Raw genomic sequence first — 16,689 nt, 5'->3', positions numbered from 1 at the left:
GTTTTTAAATAATTTAAACTATATATGTATTTTTATCTACGAAAAATGTTGGGTAAAACATGGGTAGATGAAATAGTGGGTATGATGAAAGGTGAGTTCGATAAAGGACATGATCAATAATATTAATCATGAGTTGAGGGTGAGTGGTCAAATTTGAGAGAATCACTTACCCAAATTGTTGGCTCCCGTCATTCAGCAGAGTAGGGATGACAACCATGGACTTTCTAGATAGTCTAGTGGAACACAAGCAGGCCCGGAACCTGTAGGTGTAATGAACTATATGTTCATTAGTTGTACTCTAAAAACCCATTGACATGTATTGCAGGAGAGAATACCTGAAAATAATACTGTCAATAAATGAGAGCTATGGACTTAGCACATGTTGAATAAACTTTGGCAGCTATGGAATTAGTACCAGTTGTATAAACCCCAGTCACGAGATGACTTTGTGTCTATTCCTTAGGATGAATCCTTAGGAAGGAGTGATAGTTGATTCTTAGGTTAAACCCTTAAGAAATAAACAAAATAATGGGGTTTGGGGTAATTCGGTTGATTGATTGATGTTTAAACATAATAAATTTATGTATTCTGGGTTGAAAACCCTATATCCTCACTAGGCTTCCAAGCCTGACCCACTCAGCTGTTTATATTACAGGTAGAGGACCCCGCGCATAGTCGATGATGATGATGAGTGAATTTTGGATTATAGGCTAGTAGTTACAAATGATTATCGTAAGGCTTATAATGTCTTGTTTATGATTTTGATCTGTATCGGAACATGACATCCTGAGGTTTTGATATAAAAAGGAAATGATATATTTCTTAAAGAAAGGTTTTGACAAACTTTTATCATATTTTGTTTTGAGGACCAAATTCTACAACATCTTTTATAAATATTTCTCTGATTTGATTTTAAAAAGCATAAATTAAATCAGTCTTTTCTGGTCGAGAAATTAGGGGATGTCACATGTATGGCCTAAATATGGACTTTGCTCTTCAAGAGTAAACTCCTAATGGAGATTACGGCCTAGTGACCATATCCCCATGAGTTTACGGTCATAAACTCATGGGTGGTATGGTCTTGGTTGCTTAATGGTCTTACAACACTTGTGGGATGATGCTTGGTTCTGTTTTAAGGATACGGAAGGAATTTAACCATCAGAGGGACCATTGTAAGGAGTTTACGGCTGTAAACTAGGAGTTTTCGGCCGTAAACTCTCATATAACCTTTCCTTATGTGTTTTGGTGATCCTAGGTTAAGCATAAGTGGTTCTAGACCAAAGTACAAACCATGGAAGGAAGTCAGGGCATCATTTGACCATTTTATAGGAGTTTACGGACCAGGAACCATTCCTTGGGGGGTTTACGGCCGTAAACTCCTAAGGGAGTGTTTTCTTTCATATTTAAGGTCCCTAACACAATGGTGTTGATTCTAGACATTGTTCCAACGCTTAGGAGGTGTTTAAGGGGTATCTTAACACCTTAAAAGGTGTTTACAGCCTTAGAAGGGGTGTTTATGGTCCAAGCATGTTCTTGGGCTATAAACTCATGTTTACTCCACAAATTTTGAGATTTTGATGTTCTAAGTTCATTCATGTAAGCCCCTAAGTCATATCTAAGCTCTAGAAGTGGTTTGGAAGGGTTTTCGGGATCCAAAACCCCATTTAAGTGTGTTTACGGTTTGGGATAGTTCCTGGGCTGTTAATACAAGTTCTTGGCCCTTTTTCATGATTTAAACACGAATTTGAACGCTAAACATGCTACACTATCAGCTAGGATGGATTACATACCGATTTGGAGCTCGAATTGGGTGGTTCTGGATCAAAGTTTGGATTTGTAGAGAGAGAGTAGTGAGAGAGAGTGAAAAGGCTTCAAATGAGGTCCTTACAACTTTAAATATGGTTTGTGTTTGAGACCCGGTGGAAATCTACCCGATAATGACGTTAAACGAGGCTTTTGGTCGTACCCGATTTAGTTGTTGTAACCCAACATGGTCGAAACTAAAAAATTTCTAATTAATAATTTGGGGTGTTTTCATGTGTTTCTAATGGGCTTGGACACTCAAGAGATTATAATAAAGGTCTCAATTTAATTAAATTAACCCAAAAGTTAACGGAAAAATCGGAAATACAAAAGGTTTTATTAACGGGAACGGATTACAATGACGGAAAGTTTTCGGATTGTCACATTATCCCCCGTTAGTGGGAATTTCGTCCCGAAATTTAGAATTAAAATACAAATCATGGAATTGGAAATAGATGCGGATATTTCTGTTTCATCGGGTCTTCGTGTTCCCAAGTGAATTCGGGTCCCCGCTTGGCATTCTAGCGAACCTTCACTATCGGGATGCGACTTTGTTTCGTACGTTTGATCTCTTGATCCATGATATTGATCGGTTCTTCCACAAAGTTCAGGTTTTCGTTGATCTCGATCTCGTCAAGAGGGATCACGAGGGTTTCATCGGATAGACACTTTTTAAGATTTGAGACGTGGAAGACGGGATGGATGTTGCAAAGTTCTTGAGGCAGTCGTAGTTTATAGGCTACAGGACCGATCCTAGCGAGGATCTCGAAAGGTCATATGTATCTCGGGTTAGGTTTCCCATGCTTTCTAAAGCATATCATGCCTTTCCAGGGCGAGCACTTCAACAGGACATGATCTCCTACCTGGAATTCTAATGGATTTTGTCACACCCCCAAACCAGAACGGCGGAAACGTTCGGGGGCGGAGGACGTCATATTCAGTATCATAACAGTTCATAGAAAGGAAAGTACACACCACCATATATATATACAAAGGTTTTCAAAATGTCTACATAATTGTATTCGTTAGATGTTCAAAAGATAAATACATAAACATCTTTCAAAAGAAGTAATTAACGTCACCGCGTAAATTCCCAAAAGTTGATTTCCAAACATGCTTAGTGGTTCCCTGAGAATACAAGTTATTTCAAAGAAAAAGTGTCAACAACTAAGTTGGTGAGTTCATAAGCGGTTTTGAGAAATTTTATGCCATTCCAAAGTTCGTGCGTTTTCCAAGAAAATCCCTTATTTTCTTATAAAAGTATGAAATGCATGAGAATATTTGTGTTGTAAAATGTAGATAGTTGAATCAAGAAAATCACTTATTTTCCTATTAGTTGATTGTTTTGTATACAGGAAAATCCCTTACTTTCCTAAAGTAACAAGCAGTCTAATGACAAAGACCGAAACCAGAAGCAACTGACATGCTTCAAAAGATTGGGGCATAGTTTCATATAGTAAAACTATAAGAAAATCGCAGTTGTTAGATGAAGAATACTTTTAATAGCTACTCATTTATAAATCAGAAGTACTATAATAATTGTATATCCGATGAGTTTTATAACCATACTAAAAATAATATGTCAGTAGCGACATTGTTCACGCGTCGTAACGTTATGACAAACTGTCACCCAAAGGACGGACTGTAGCTAACAGTCAGGGCGCGGGATCATGACTTCCTGTATAGATCTATACACATTTGATACGTTCTCCGTACAGGAGACTCTAGTTATAGACAGGACTTGAAGTGGTACCTTTTAGCAAAAAGGTAGTATTTGAAGATGTGAACGTCTCATGGATTCTCAACTAAGTCTGTATTAGAGTAGTAGTTTTGTATGCAAAGTTTATTCTTTTTCACAATGTTGACAAAGCATAAGTCATAAGTTCTTTGAATGCATAAAAAGGTTTAACAATGATGGCTACTTCGGATACTATGTACTTTGTATAAATCTAGTGCATGCAAAGTATAACAAGAGTTTTCGTATAGTAGTTATGAATCACATATGATTGATTTGATAAAAATGAGTAAAGTCAAACTTTATGTAACACATGATAATAACCATGTGTTTACTTGTATTCTCCCCCGAAATGTATTAAAAGTACGTTATAAAGTATTTGAAAGTGTATGAAGGGGGGGGGGGGGTATGAACTCACTTGATTGAAGTGGTTGATTTGAAGTAGTCGAGAGAAGAATCGAGCAGAACTTCGACAGGAAGAGTTGAAAACGGGGGAAAATCTCGGGATTCTCAGAAATCTCGGAAATCTCGGGAACACAAAACCTTCCTTTGGGACTTGAAGGTGAAAACCGGGGCTTCGGGGGGGGGGGGGGGGGGGGGGGCTTCAGGAGCTTAACCGCAGAGTTTCAGCACGAGAGATGGAAGTATGGAGCACCTAAACCCGGCACCCCAAGAGTTCTATTTATAGGGGCATTTATGGTGTGCCACGTCGTGGCTAAGGTTGGGTACATCGTGGGGAGCAAGTCTTATCCTCTTCTGTTGATTGGACGCCCTCAATCACTTGCCGGATCGCGGCTAAACTATGCCACGTCGTGGGAGGCCTGACAACCTCAGATTTTGGACCCCGAATATGTAAAATCCGTAACTTTCGCATACGAGCTCCATGCTTGACGTTATTTATATGCACGCGTAGCTGAAAATATTATCTACAACTCTCGTTTAGACTTCATCGGCAAATTTTAACTTTATTTTTAATTATTTATTTTTAACGGTCCGGGACACGAAAAGTCCGTTAAAAATCCATAACTTCTTCATTGGATGTCCGTTTTCATCATACTTTTCGCCGTTGTGTTACTTAATGTTGAGACCTTCGATTCTCATTTAGTTTGTTTTGGTCAAATGTATCTCGAGCTCTATTTCGATTTTTTAGTTGTCTACTACTATACCTGAATCTTGGAAAAATCATAACTTCCTCATACGAAGTCAGATTTGGACGTTCTTTTTATGTACGCTCACGGTTTAATGTTATCTATAACTTTCATTTAGATACTTAAGGCTGAAAACTATTGTATTAAAACTTCGTGTTTTTCGTTTAATCGGTGTTGCTGGTTTTGTCGGAAATCTTAGAATGGTCATAACTTCTTCATTATAACTCGGTTTTTAGTGCTCTTAGTATTTCTATAAACCTTGACACATTATCTAGCATAATAGACATCCTTATAGAGACTTTTACACATTTCATTTTTGAAGTTAATTTCATTATTTCAAAAGTAGCTACAATACTTGACTTTTTAAGTCATTACATAGAGTCGAAATGTCGGGTTGTCACATCATCCCCCAGTCAGAGGAAATTTCGTCTCGAAATTTAATGTAAGAAAAACACTTGTGGATTAGGGAAACAGATGTGGGTACTTGTGTTTCATCTGATCTTCGTGTTCCAAGGTGTATTCGGGTCCTCACTTTGCATTCCAGCGGACCTTCACGATGGGGATGCGACTTTGTTTTGTTCTTTTAATTTCCCTATCCATGATTTCAATTGGTTCTTCTATAAAGTGGAGACTCTCTTTGATTTCGATCTCGACTAAAGGGACGACGACGGTCTCATCGAAAAAACATTTCTTCAAGTTTGACACATGAAAGGTAGGGTGTACGTTATTGAGTTCCCGCGGTAGACGAAGTTTGTAGGCTACTGGTCCGATCCTTGCGAGGATCTCGAATGGTCTGATATACCTTGGGTTTAGTTTCCCACATTTTTCGAACGTATTAACCCTTTCCAGGGCGAGACCTTTAATAGTACTCGGTTCCTGACTTGAAATTCCAAGGGCTTCCGTCTTTTGTCCGCATAACTCTTTTGTCTGTCTCTTGAAGCCTTTATTCGTTCCCGAATTTGTACAATCTTCTCGGTTGACTCTCTTATGATTTCTGGGCCAGTGAGAGTGTTGTCGGGTGCTTGTCCCTTGGCTAGTTGTGTGTCACCTACTTCAATCCAGCACAGTGGTGATCTGCACTTCTGGCTGTAGAGGGCTTCGAATGGAGAAACTTTAATGCTGGAGTGATAGCTATTGTTGTATGAAAATTCAATTAGTGGTAAATGGGTATCCCATGCTTTACCAAAATCGATTACACAAGCTCTTAGCATATCTTCCATGGTTTGTATGGTCCTCTCACATTGACCGTAGGTTTGTGGATGGTAAGCTGTGCTCATGTCGAGCCTCGTTCCTAGGGATTTTTGTAACGATTTCCAGAATTGCGAGGTGAACCTACTATCTCTGTCAGAGATAATGGATATTGGTACACTGTGCATTCGTACAATCTCTCGGATGTAAGTTCGAGTTAGCTTCTCCATCTTATCGGTTTCCTTAATTGGTAGGAAGTGTGCGGATTTTGTTAACCTATCGAAAATTACCCACATGGTGTCAAGTCCACCTATTGTCTTGGGTAATTTGGTTATGAAATCCATGGTTATCCGTTCCCACTTCCACTCGGGTATTTCGGGTTGTTATGGTAATCCTGATGGATTCTGGTATTCTACCTTGACTTTGGCGCAATTCAGACACTTGCCCACATAGGTAGCTATCTCTGCTTTCATGTTCGGCCACCAATACAGTTTCTTGAGGTCCAGATACATCTTGTCTGAACCTGGATGCACAGAATATCAAGTCTTATGCGCCTCGTGATGGGTTTTGAGCATTCTAACACTTCCTAAGTGTACATGCAACCCTAATAACCTTGGATCTATGTTTGTCTAATTTGTCATGCAAAGTTGATTTCCAAGGTTATATTCCTATCTAGCATACATGGGGAACAATTTTAACATAAAGTATAGATAGAATAACTTACCTTGTTGTTGCTTGTGTTCCTTGAAACCTTGTGAGCCTAGCACCCCAAGTGTGATGCCTCAAATGCTTCACACAACACCAAATGCTCTTGGAAGAACTTATGAGAGAATACACACTCTTCAAAAATCGGCCAAGCCCTCTATTTCTTAGTGTAACCGATTTGGGAGGAGATCATATTACTTATATAGTGTTGACACATCTAGGGTTAAACCCTAATGTGTCATGACTCTTCATTTCCATGATCCATGGGTTTGTAACTCCCATGGAGCATCCATGGAGCATCCTATGGGTGGAACCCAACTTGATGATCCATGGAGCCTTTTAGCCCACTATACAAGATATGGATGATTTACTTAATCAACCCATATATTTAATTAGTTATCTTTTGATCACTTAATTAATTCTAAATTAATTCTTGATCAAACTAATCAAATAATATTATTAATATATTAGAACTTATAATATATTAATAATCTCCAAGCGTTATTTCTCTCATTTAGTCTATCCAATTGCATGGTGCCATGCAACCCAAATGGACCATGCCGGGTCGGGTCAAGTACATACCAGAAATAGTTATGGACTTAGACACCTTATCCAACAGTCTCCCACTTGGATAAGTCTAGTAACTATTACTGCAAGTATGACTTCAGGAACCAATCGGCAATCGTAGCTCTTTACAAGGTTTCTCGAAACTTGAGAAGATGATGGTACGCCATTTAAGATAAGTGATCATATAATCCTCTGTTCTAGATATCAGTCGGACAAATACATGGAACAATGTCTTACTTATTGTCCAACATTTGTTTCCCGATTTCTGATTTGTTTCACAAAGAACTTTATTGAACACGTCAATTTAGTTCTGACCGGGCCCGGTACATAGGTCAAAACAAAATCATCGAGGGGCCCAGATATCAGCTTCTAATCCAAGAAGGAACAGATAAACTTCGACTCATATGTTTGTTCTACTACTCATTGAATTACACATAAGAGCACAATTTTATAACATCGAGTTACCAATGCGTTTTTCGTACAATCAATGCATAACCAACTCGTAAGTAACAAATCATATCTCTAGGTTTAAAGACTTATATGATATTACCGTCTCACGATCACTCGAGATAGAATTCCATGAAGTGATTCCAGTGAGCGTGGGTTGAGTCCAATGCTCAGAACTTATGAGCACTCATGATTGTTGTAGCCTTGTCCCAGACCTCTACAACCAATCATGACAGTCTTGATTCATACCTACTTCCGACATATGACCGACTGTGGAGGTTTGAATAATATGTTATACCAAACAAAATTATTCTGGAAGTCAAAACATGCAAAAGAAATATAGTAAACGATCGACAAGAGATAGCAACACTTTACTCATAAATAAAACACTTTTATTCATCATCAAATGTCAATTACACTTTACAAATTTCGAGATTATCTAACTACTAAATCTAATATCATCCTTCATCCCTATGCTCCGAGCATGCTGGAGATGCTTAACTCGAGTCAGTCCCTTCGTGAGGGGGTCTGCTGGGTTCTCATCCGATGATACCCTCTTTGCCACGAGGAGTTCTTCTTCGATCCGATGTCTGATGAAATGGTATTTTCTGTCGATGTGTCTGGATCTCCCGTGATCTCTTGGTTCCTTGGCTAAGGCAATAGCACTTTCACTATCACAGAAAATTTCCATCGGCTCTTTAATAGCTGGTACAACTCCAAGGTCTCCAATGAAGTTTCTCAGCCATAACGCCTCCTTTGCCGCTTCGCTAGCTGCAATATACTCTGATTCACAAGTAGAATCTACCACTATCTCTTGCTTGGAACTCTTCCAAGAAATTGCTCCTCCATTTAGGGTAAAGACCCAGCCCGACTGAGAGCGGAAGTTATCCCTATCAGTCTGGAAGCTAGCATCACTATACCCTACAACTCTCAAGTCATCACTCCCACCGAGGGTAAGGACCCAGTCCTTAGTCCTTCGTAGGTACTTGAGAATATTCTTTACCGCAATCCAGTGTGCCTTGCCAGGGTTCCCCTGAAACCTGCTAACCATGCTCAAGGCAAAGGCTACATCAGGTCGAGTACACATCATAGCATACATGATCGAACCTACAGCCGAAGCATAAGGTATTCGACTCATTTCTGCTATCTCAGCCTCAGTGCTAGGGCTTTGTGTCTTACTCAGCTTGGCGCTACTCTGGATGGGCAACTCTCCTTTCTTGGAGTCTTGCATTCTGAATCTCTTCAGAATCTTCTCCAAGTAGGTACTTTGACTAAGTCCAATTAGTCTTTTACTCCGATCTCTCAAGATCCTTATCCCCAAAATATAGGCAGCTTCACCAAGGTCCTTCATAGCAAAACACTTTCCAAGCCAGGACTTTACTTCCAGCAAGGTTGGAATGTCGTTTCCTATGAGTAGTATGTCATCCACATACAATACCAAAAAGCTAACTATACTCCCACTAGCCTTGACATATACACAAGATGCATCTTCACTCTTAGAAAAGCCAAATTCCTTGACCTTTTCATCAAAGCAAAGATTCCATCTGCGAGGTGCTTGCTTTAATCCATAAATGGATTTCTCAAGCTTACACACTCTATTAGGGTACTCGTTACTGACAAAACCCTCTGGCTGACTCATGTAAACATCTTCAGCCAACTTTCCATTAAGGAAAGCGGTTTTGACATCCATTTGCCAAATTTCATAGTCATGAAATGCGGCTATGGCTAACAGAACCCGAATAGACTTAATCTTGGCTACCGGAGAAAAGGTCTCATCATAGTCCACTCCAGGAATTTGAGAGAAACCCTTTGCAACCAGTCTAGCCTTATAAGTGTGTACTTTACCATCCATGTCGGTCTTCTTCTTGAAGACCCATTTGCACCCTACAGTCTTTCGACCTGGTACATTCTCAACCAAGTTCCAAACTTGATTGTCATACATGGATTGTATCTCGCTATCCATAGCCTCTTTCCATTTGGCAGACTCGGGGCCCGCCATGGCTTCCTCGTAGCTGTTAGGGTCATCTTGACTTACTAGTGTCTCATCACTAATAAGTGTCTCACCTTCTGCAGTAATATGGAATCCATAGTAATGCTCAGGTGCACTCCTAACTCTCGTGGAACGCCTCAGAGGTACAGATTCGTCAATTGGCTCAACAGGAGTTTCCTCCTCAAGTTGAGGGCTAGAGTTTGAAGTTCCTTCACCACTTGATTCTTGAATTTCTTCAAGATCAACTTGCCTCCCACTGTCTCCTTGGCTTATAAACTCTCTTTCTCGAAAGACTCCTATTCTTGCTACAAAGACCACATTGTCACTAGGTCTGTAGAAGAGGTAACCAAAGGATTGCTGTGGGTAGCCGATGAAATACACCTCTCGCTTCGGGGTTCGAGCTTATCATGAGTCTCGCGTCTCACGAAAGCCTCGCAGCCCCAAATCTTGATGTGGTCTAGTTTAGGTACTTTACCAGTCCACATCTCGTGAGGAGTTTTGGCAACTTTCTTTGTAGGGACTAGATTAAGGATATGGGCGGCAGTCTCTAAGGCATACCCCCAGAATGAGATTGGTAGCGAAGCTCGACTCATCATGGAACGAACCATGTCCAACAAGGTTCGATTATGCCTCTCAGCCACACCATTCAACTGCGGTGTCCTAGGAGGTGTCAATTGTGAGACAATCCCACATTCCTTTAGATAGTCGAGGAACTCTGAACTAAGATACTCACCACCTCGATCGGATCGAAGCATCTTAATGTTCTTGCCCAATTGATTCTCGACTTCCTGTTTAAATTCCTTAAACTTCTTGAAAGTCTCTGACTTATGCTTGATTAGGTAGACATATCCATATCTACTGTAATCATCGGTAAAAGTCAAATAATAACGATTAGCATCCCTTGTGGCATGTTTGAATGGTCCACACACATCCGTGTGTATAAGGTCCAACAAACCTTCACCCCTTTCACATGAGCCTGTGAAGGGTGACTTTGTCATTTTTCCAAGTAAGCATGATTCGCAACTATCATTTGACTTTAGGTCAAACGACTCCAAGACTCCATCCTTTTGGAGTTGGCCTATGCATTTCTTGCTTATATGTCCAAGACGACAATGCCATAATGATGCTTTATCCAAGTTATTATTATTAGTAGAATCAATACACAAAACATTATTTCCTAAGTTATCTACAATAGATACAGCTTCATACACACCATCACAAGGTAATGCTTTAAAATAAAGTACATTATTAAAGAAAGCATTAATCGAACCAACTTCATTATCAAACGAAAAGGTGAAACCTTGTTTGTACAATGCATGAAAGGAAATAATATTTCTTGCCATTTCTGGCAAATAACAACATTTATTCAAATCTAAATTTAACCCACTACTTAGCGATAAAGTATAAACTCCAATCTTGGTGACAGGTGTAACTTTCCTATTCCCCATGATTAAGTTTATTCTTCCTTGCTCCACATTCTCACTTCTTCCTAGTCCCTGCAAGTCACAACAAATATGAATACCGCAACCTGTATCAAGGACCCAAGATTTCGAATGGGGTGAGTTATTAGAAATGATAGTGTAAATACCTGCATGGTTGGGTTTGACTTTCCCATCCTTCACATCTTGCTGGTACTTTGGGCAGTTCCGCTTCCAATGAGCTTTTTCGTGGCAATAGAAGCATTCAGCCTCTTTTGGGTCAGAAGAAGGAGTAATGAAACCTTTCTTGGTTCCAATTGAAGAAGAGCCATCAAGGGTCCGAGCCTTGGTACCCTTTGAAGATCTCTTTCTCTTCCTCCCTCGACTTTGCCCGATTGCCAAGACCGGAGTTGAGTCTGGAGTAGGAGTGATAGCAACCGACTTCCCCTTAAGACCTGTTTCTGCGGTCTTGAGAAGTCCCTGAAGTTTGCTGAGGGTGACCTCTTCCTTGTTCATGTGATATGTCATGCGGAATTGATCATAGCACGATGGTAAGGAGTGCAAAATGATATCTATTGCAAGCTCCTCAGGGAAGTTCACATTGAGCTTCAGCAACCGATCCACATACCTTTGCATTTTCTGAATGTGGCTCGTAACGGACTCTCCGTCCTTCATCATGGTCGTTATCATGGAGCAGATGACTTCGTACCTCTCTTATCGTGCACTTTGATGGTATCTTTCCATCAAATCTTGGTGCATTTCATAAGGGTAGAAGTCTTCATAAGACTTTTGGAGTTCAGCTGTCATGGTGGGTAACATGATGCAAGCCACCTTGGTTGCATCTCTTTCATGAGTATGAAAGTCAGCGATCTCCTAGGGAGTTGCAGTGGACTCGTCAATTTCCTTAAGCTCCTTGTCAAGGACATATTCTTTGTCCTTGTAGCGGGTAATCATCCTGATGTTTCTGATCCACTTATTGAAGTTGGATCCATCAAAGGTGACTTTCCCACACAGACTCATAAGAGTAAAGGAGCCATTAGGATTCGAGCCAGAAGCATTATTTGAAGACATCTGAAAAAGAAGAACAAGTTTAGTTTAGATTTAAGAGAGTCCTTAATAAAACACCCAAATGTAATATTAAGGCTAGGATCCAATCACAATATAATATAACTTAGAAGAGGTATGCCGTAATCTAAGCTATACCATATTTGAAAGGTAGGTGAATGACGATTCACCAATTTCCACCACGAAAACCGAAATAATAAATATTTAGTTTTTATTGGTTTTTAGAAACTCCTAGATTCTTTGAGATCCAATGAACTTTTCAAAGGCATGTTTCAATCTCGGGAGTGCCCTCCAGGTTTTGTGACTGGGATGCCGAGGATCACAAAACGAGGTGTGAAGTAACCATGCAAATCACTTGGTACCCTTAAATTTTATCACTCAATCGATGTGCCGGTAAACCACACACGCTCCACCGATACTATAATAAACCTTAAGTCACCCTTTACCTACCTTGTTAAGTCCAACTTAGTGTGCCGGTTAACCACACACGCTCCACCAACGACTCAGACAAAGTGTAAAGTGTAATTTCATGGATTAGCACCTTATTCACATTTTTCCTAAAGTAACTAAGATTGGGAATTTAATAAACATTTAGTTACTTTATTTATTCATCATACTTTGAATGAGAATTTATAAGTCCTTGTCTTACCCGTTCGGCTAACGACCCTCCACCAGTCAAGCAAGCGGTGGGTGAGAATGGACACCCATTAAGTTGCCATTTTATAGGCAACAACCTTATACCCACCTTATAGACCGGCTTCATGAATGAGGTGTACTAGCAGTAAGACGACTTTGTTCTTATACATATATATAATTATTAAATTATAATAATATAAGTATAAGGGTTGAATTTTAACTTTTAAAATTCTAAGGGTTGGAACTAAAGTTTTAATAAGACTTTACTTGTTCCAAAACTTGAGGGCAAGTTTTGTAACTTTCAAAACTTTTCATTTCTTGTAACTTATGAGTTTAATAGAGTCATAAAATGAAGACTCTTCATTTTTTATAACTCTTGTGTTTTCTTAATGGTTTTAACTCAAGTGTGACTCTTGGTTTTCCATAACTTATGGATAAGTTATGAACTCCATTAAAACACATTATGATCAAGAATTAAACTACCAAATAGGTTACAAATAATTCCTATGATCATCTAAAACATCATAAGAACAAGAACATGAATATGCTCCATGGGTTTGTAACTCCCATGGAGCATCCATGGAGCATCCTATGGGTGGAACCCAACTTGATGATCCATGGAGCCTTTTAGCCCACTATACAAGATATGGATGATTTACTTAATCAACCCATATATTTAATTAGTTATCTTTTGATCACTTAATTAATTCTAAATTAATTCTTGATCAAACTAATCAAATAATATTATTAATATATTAGAACTTATAATATATTAATAATCTCCAAGCGTTATTTCTCTCATTTAGTCTATCCAATTGCATGGTGCCATGCAACCCAAATGGACCATGCCGGGTCGGGTCAAGTACATACCAGAAATAGTTATGGACTTAGACACCTTATCCAACACCTCGTTCATGACCACATCTCTGAATCCACCAAACTTCGGTGTCCAGATTCGATCCATGAAGTAACGAACTCCGTTACCCTTGACCTCAAGATTCTTGTCCATTCCTCTTAGGGCTTCACCTGTGACATTCTCTGTTTTCAAGGCTTCCCTCTGAGCTTCCTTGATTTGTGTGGACAGATGTGAATGGATCATCATGGTTAAGGATTTCACTCGACGAACTGAGTATTCTTTTCGACTAAGGGCATTAGCTACTACATTTTCTTTTCCCGGGTGATAGTAAATCTCGCATTCGTAGTCGCTAAGTAGTTCAACCCATCGCCTCTGCCTCATGTTGAGTTCTTTTTGGTTGAATATGTGACGAAGGCTCTTGTGGTCTGTAAAGATGGTGCACTTGGTACCGTATAGGTAGTGCCTCTAGATTTTCAGAGCGAAGACCACCGCTCCAAGTTCTAAGTCATGAGTGGTGCAGTTGACTTCATGTGTTTTCAGTTGTTGTGAGGCATTCGCAATAACCTTTCCTCTTTGCATTAGTACACCGCCCAACCCTTGTTTCGAAGCATCGCAATACACCACAAAATCTTCGATCCCCTCTGGAAGAGAAAGAATGGGCGCACTACAAAGGGCCTGTTTCAGAGTCTGAAAGGCAACATCTTGTTTTTCTCCCCAGCTGTAGGTCACACCTTTCTGAATTAGGGAGGTAAGAGCTTTGCGATGTTGGAGAAGTTCTGAATGAACCTTCGATAATAACCAACAAGGCCTAGAAATTAGCGAATCTTTGTTGGTGTAGTTGGTGCAGACCAATTTTTGATAGCCTTGATTTTAGATGGGTCCACGTGGATTCCTTCCTTGCTGACCACGTGACCGAGGAAGTCCACCTTTCTAATCCAAAACTCGCATTTTGAGAACTCCGCATAAAGTATCTCAGCTCGTAATGTCTCTAAGACTTGTCTCAGATGCTGGTTATGCTCTTCTTTACTCTTTGAATAAATGAGTATGTTGTCTATGAATATTATCACAAATTTATCCAAGAATGGACGACATACCCGATTCATTAGATCCATGAATACGGCCGGGGCATTGGTTAGTCCGAACGGCATCACTACGAACTCGTAATGTCCGTATCTTGTTTGGAAGGCCGTCTTGGGAACATCACTCTCCAGGACTCGCAGCTGGTGATATCCCGATCTCACATCGATCCTGGAGAAGTAGTTGGCTCCTTGGAGTTGGTCGAATAAGTTGTCGATTCGGGGTAAGGGATATCGATTCTTGATGGTAAGTTTGTTGAGTTCTCTGTGGTCGATGCACATCCTGAATGATCCATCCTTCTTTTTCACAAATAACATGGGTGCTCCCCAAGGCGAGAAGCTCGGTCTGATGAATCCTTTGCCAAGTAGCTCATTTAGTTGGTTGGATAGCTCCTGCATCTCTATTGTGGCTAATCGATAGGGCGCTTTGGCTACTGGGGTATCTCCGGGAATTAGATCGATTCTGGACTCGACTTGTCTCGCGGGTGGTATTCCTGGAAGTTCCTCGGGAAAAACATCAAGAAAATCGCATGTGTCAGGCACATTCTTGACGTCCTGTACTTCGCGTTTCACATCCACGACATGTGCCAAAAACGCATCACATTCCTTGCGTAGGAACTTTTGAGCTTGGATACTTGAGATGATACGAAGAGTGGTACTGGGTTTGTCCCCCAAGATAATGAAAGTTTCGCCAGTTGGCAGATTAAGGCTAACGACCTTATCGTAACATAAAATGTCTGCATGATGAGAACTCAACCAATCCATGCCTATGATGACATCGAAACTCTTAATCGAGACTGGCATGAGGTTGATTGGAAAGGTATTATCGTATAGAGTTAGGGTACAGTTTAAGTATATCTCCTTAGTGCCTTCTATTTTAACGTTGGCCTTTTCTACCATAAACGGTTCACTTAATGATTGTGGTGTTGGTTTTAGCAGGCCTTTAAAATTGTGACTCACAAAACTTCTCTCCGCTCCACTATCAAACAAAATGCATGCATACGAGTTATCGAGAAGAAGCATACCCGTAACAACAGTGGGGTCCGCAACAGCTTCATCTTGTCCCATTGCGAACACTCGGCCCTTTCCGCCGGTATTCCTGTTGTTTGCCTTCGGGCAGTCCCTGCGGTAGTGTCCCATGGCTCCGCACTCAAAGCAGGCTCGGCTTACTCCAGTATTAGCAGTAGGGGCAGCTTGTTGGGTTGGCTCCTTGTAGAAGCGGGCTATATGCCCCTTCTTATTGCACCTAGTGCATTGGAGGTCACGGCAGAGACCGTGGTGGTGGAAGTTGCATTGGTTACATTTCGGAAGTTTCTCATTGTATGAACTTGTGGGAGCAGTGATGGTAGGTACAGTAATAGCATGGGTCACTACCTCTTGTTGTTTCTTGGGGTTCTCATGTATGGTTTGCCCCCTTCTCTTGTTCCAAGGCCTTCCCTGGCCCTGTACATCCTTAGATGGATTGGCGGTAGCTGCAATGGCACCCTGTTTTACCCTGTGGTCGATGAGTCGCTGAGCCAGGCGTTTAGCGTTGTTGAAAGTGATAGGGTTGGAAGCTAGGACATGACCTTCAATCTGCAGTGACAACCCCCAAATGTACCTTTCAACCTTTTTTGATTCTGGGTTGACCATGGTAGGGCACAATGTAGCGAGGTCGCTGAACCTAGCTGTGTAGGCTACTAGATCAGACCCAATCATCTTTAGATTCCAGAGCTCTTGCTTAAGTTTCGGTATCTCGACCCTTGGGCAGTATTCTTCTAGTAGTAGAACCTTCAGGTCCTCCCAACTCATGGCATTGGTGACAGTGAGAGTCATAGAATTGACATGGCTTTTCCACCAGGTGAGGACTTGGTCAATGAAGGTGCAAGCAACGAACTTGACTTTGCTTGCTTCTTGGCATGAGCAGATCTCGAAGACCGTTTCGGTCTTTTCGAACCATTGCATTAGTGCAATGACTCCCTCAGTGCCCTTAAAAGTCTTTGGCTTTGCGTTGGAGAACTCCTTGTAAGTACATTCTCTTACTTGACCATGACTAGTGCTATGATTGGAATGATT

The sequence above is a fragment of the Lactuca saligna genome, chromosome 3 (genome assembly GCF_052625555.1).
Source record: "Lactuca saligna cultivar CGN05327 chromosome 3, ASM5262555v1, whole genome shotgun sequence".
Classification (NCBI taxonomy): domain Eukaryota; kingdom Viridiplantae; phylum Streptophyta; class Magnoliopsida; order Asterales; family Asteraceae; genus Lactuca; species Lactuca saligna.
The sequence above is the reverse complement of the archived record's forward strand: the minus strand, read 5'-3'. Positions refer to the sequence as shown.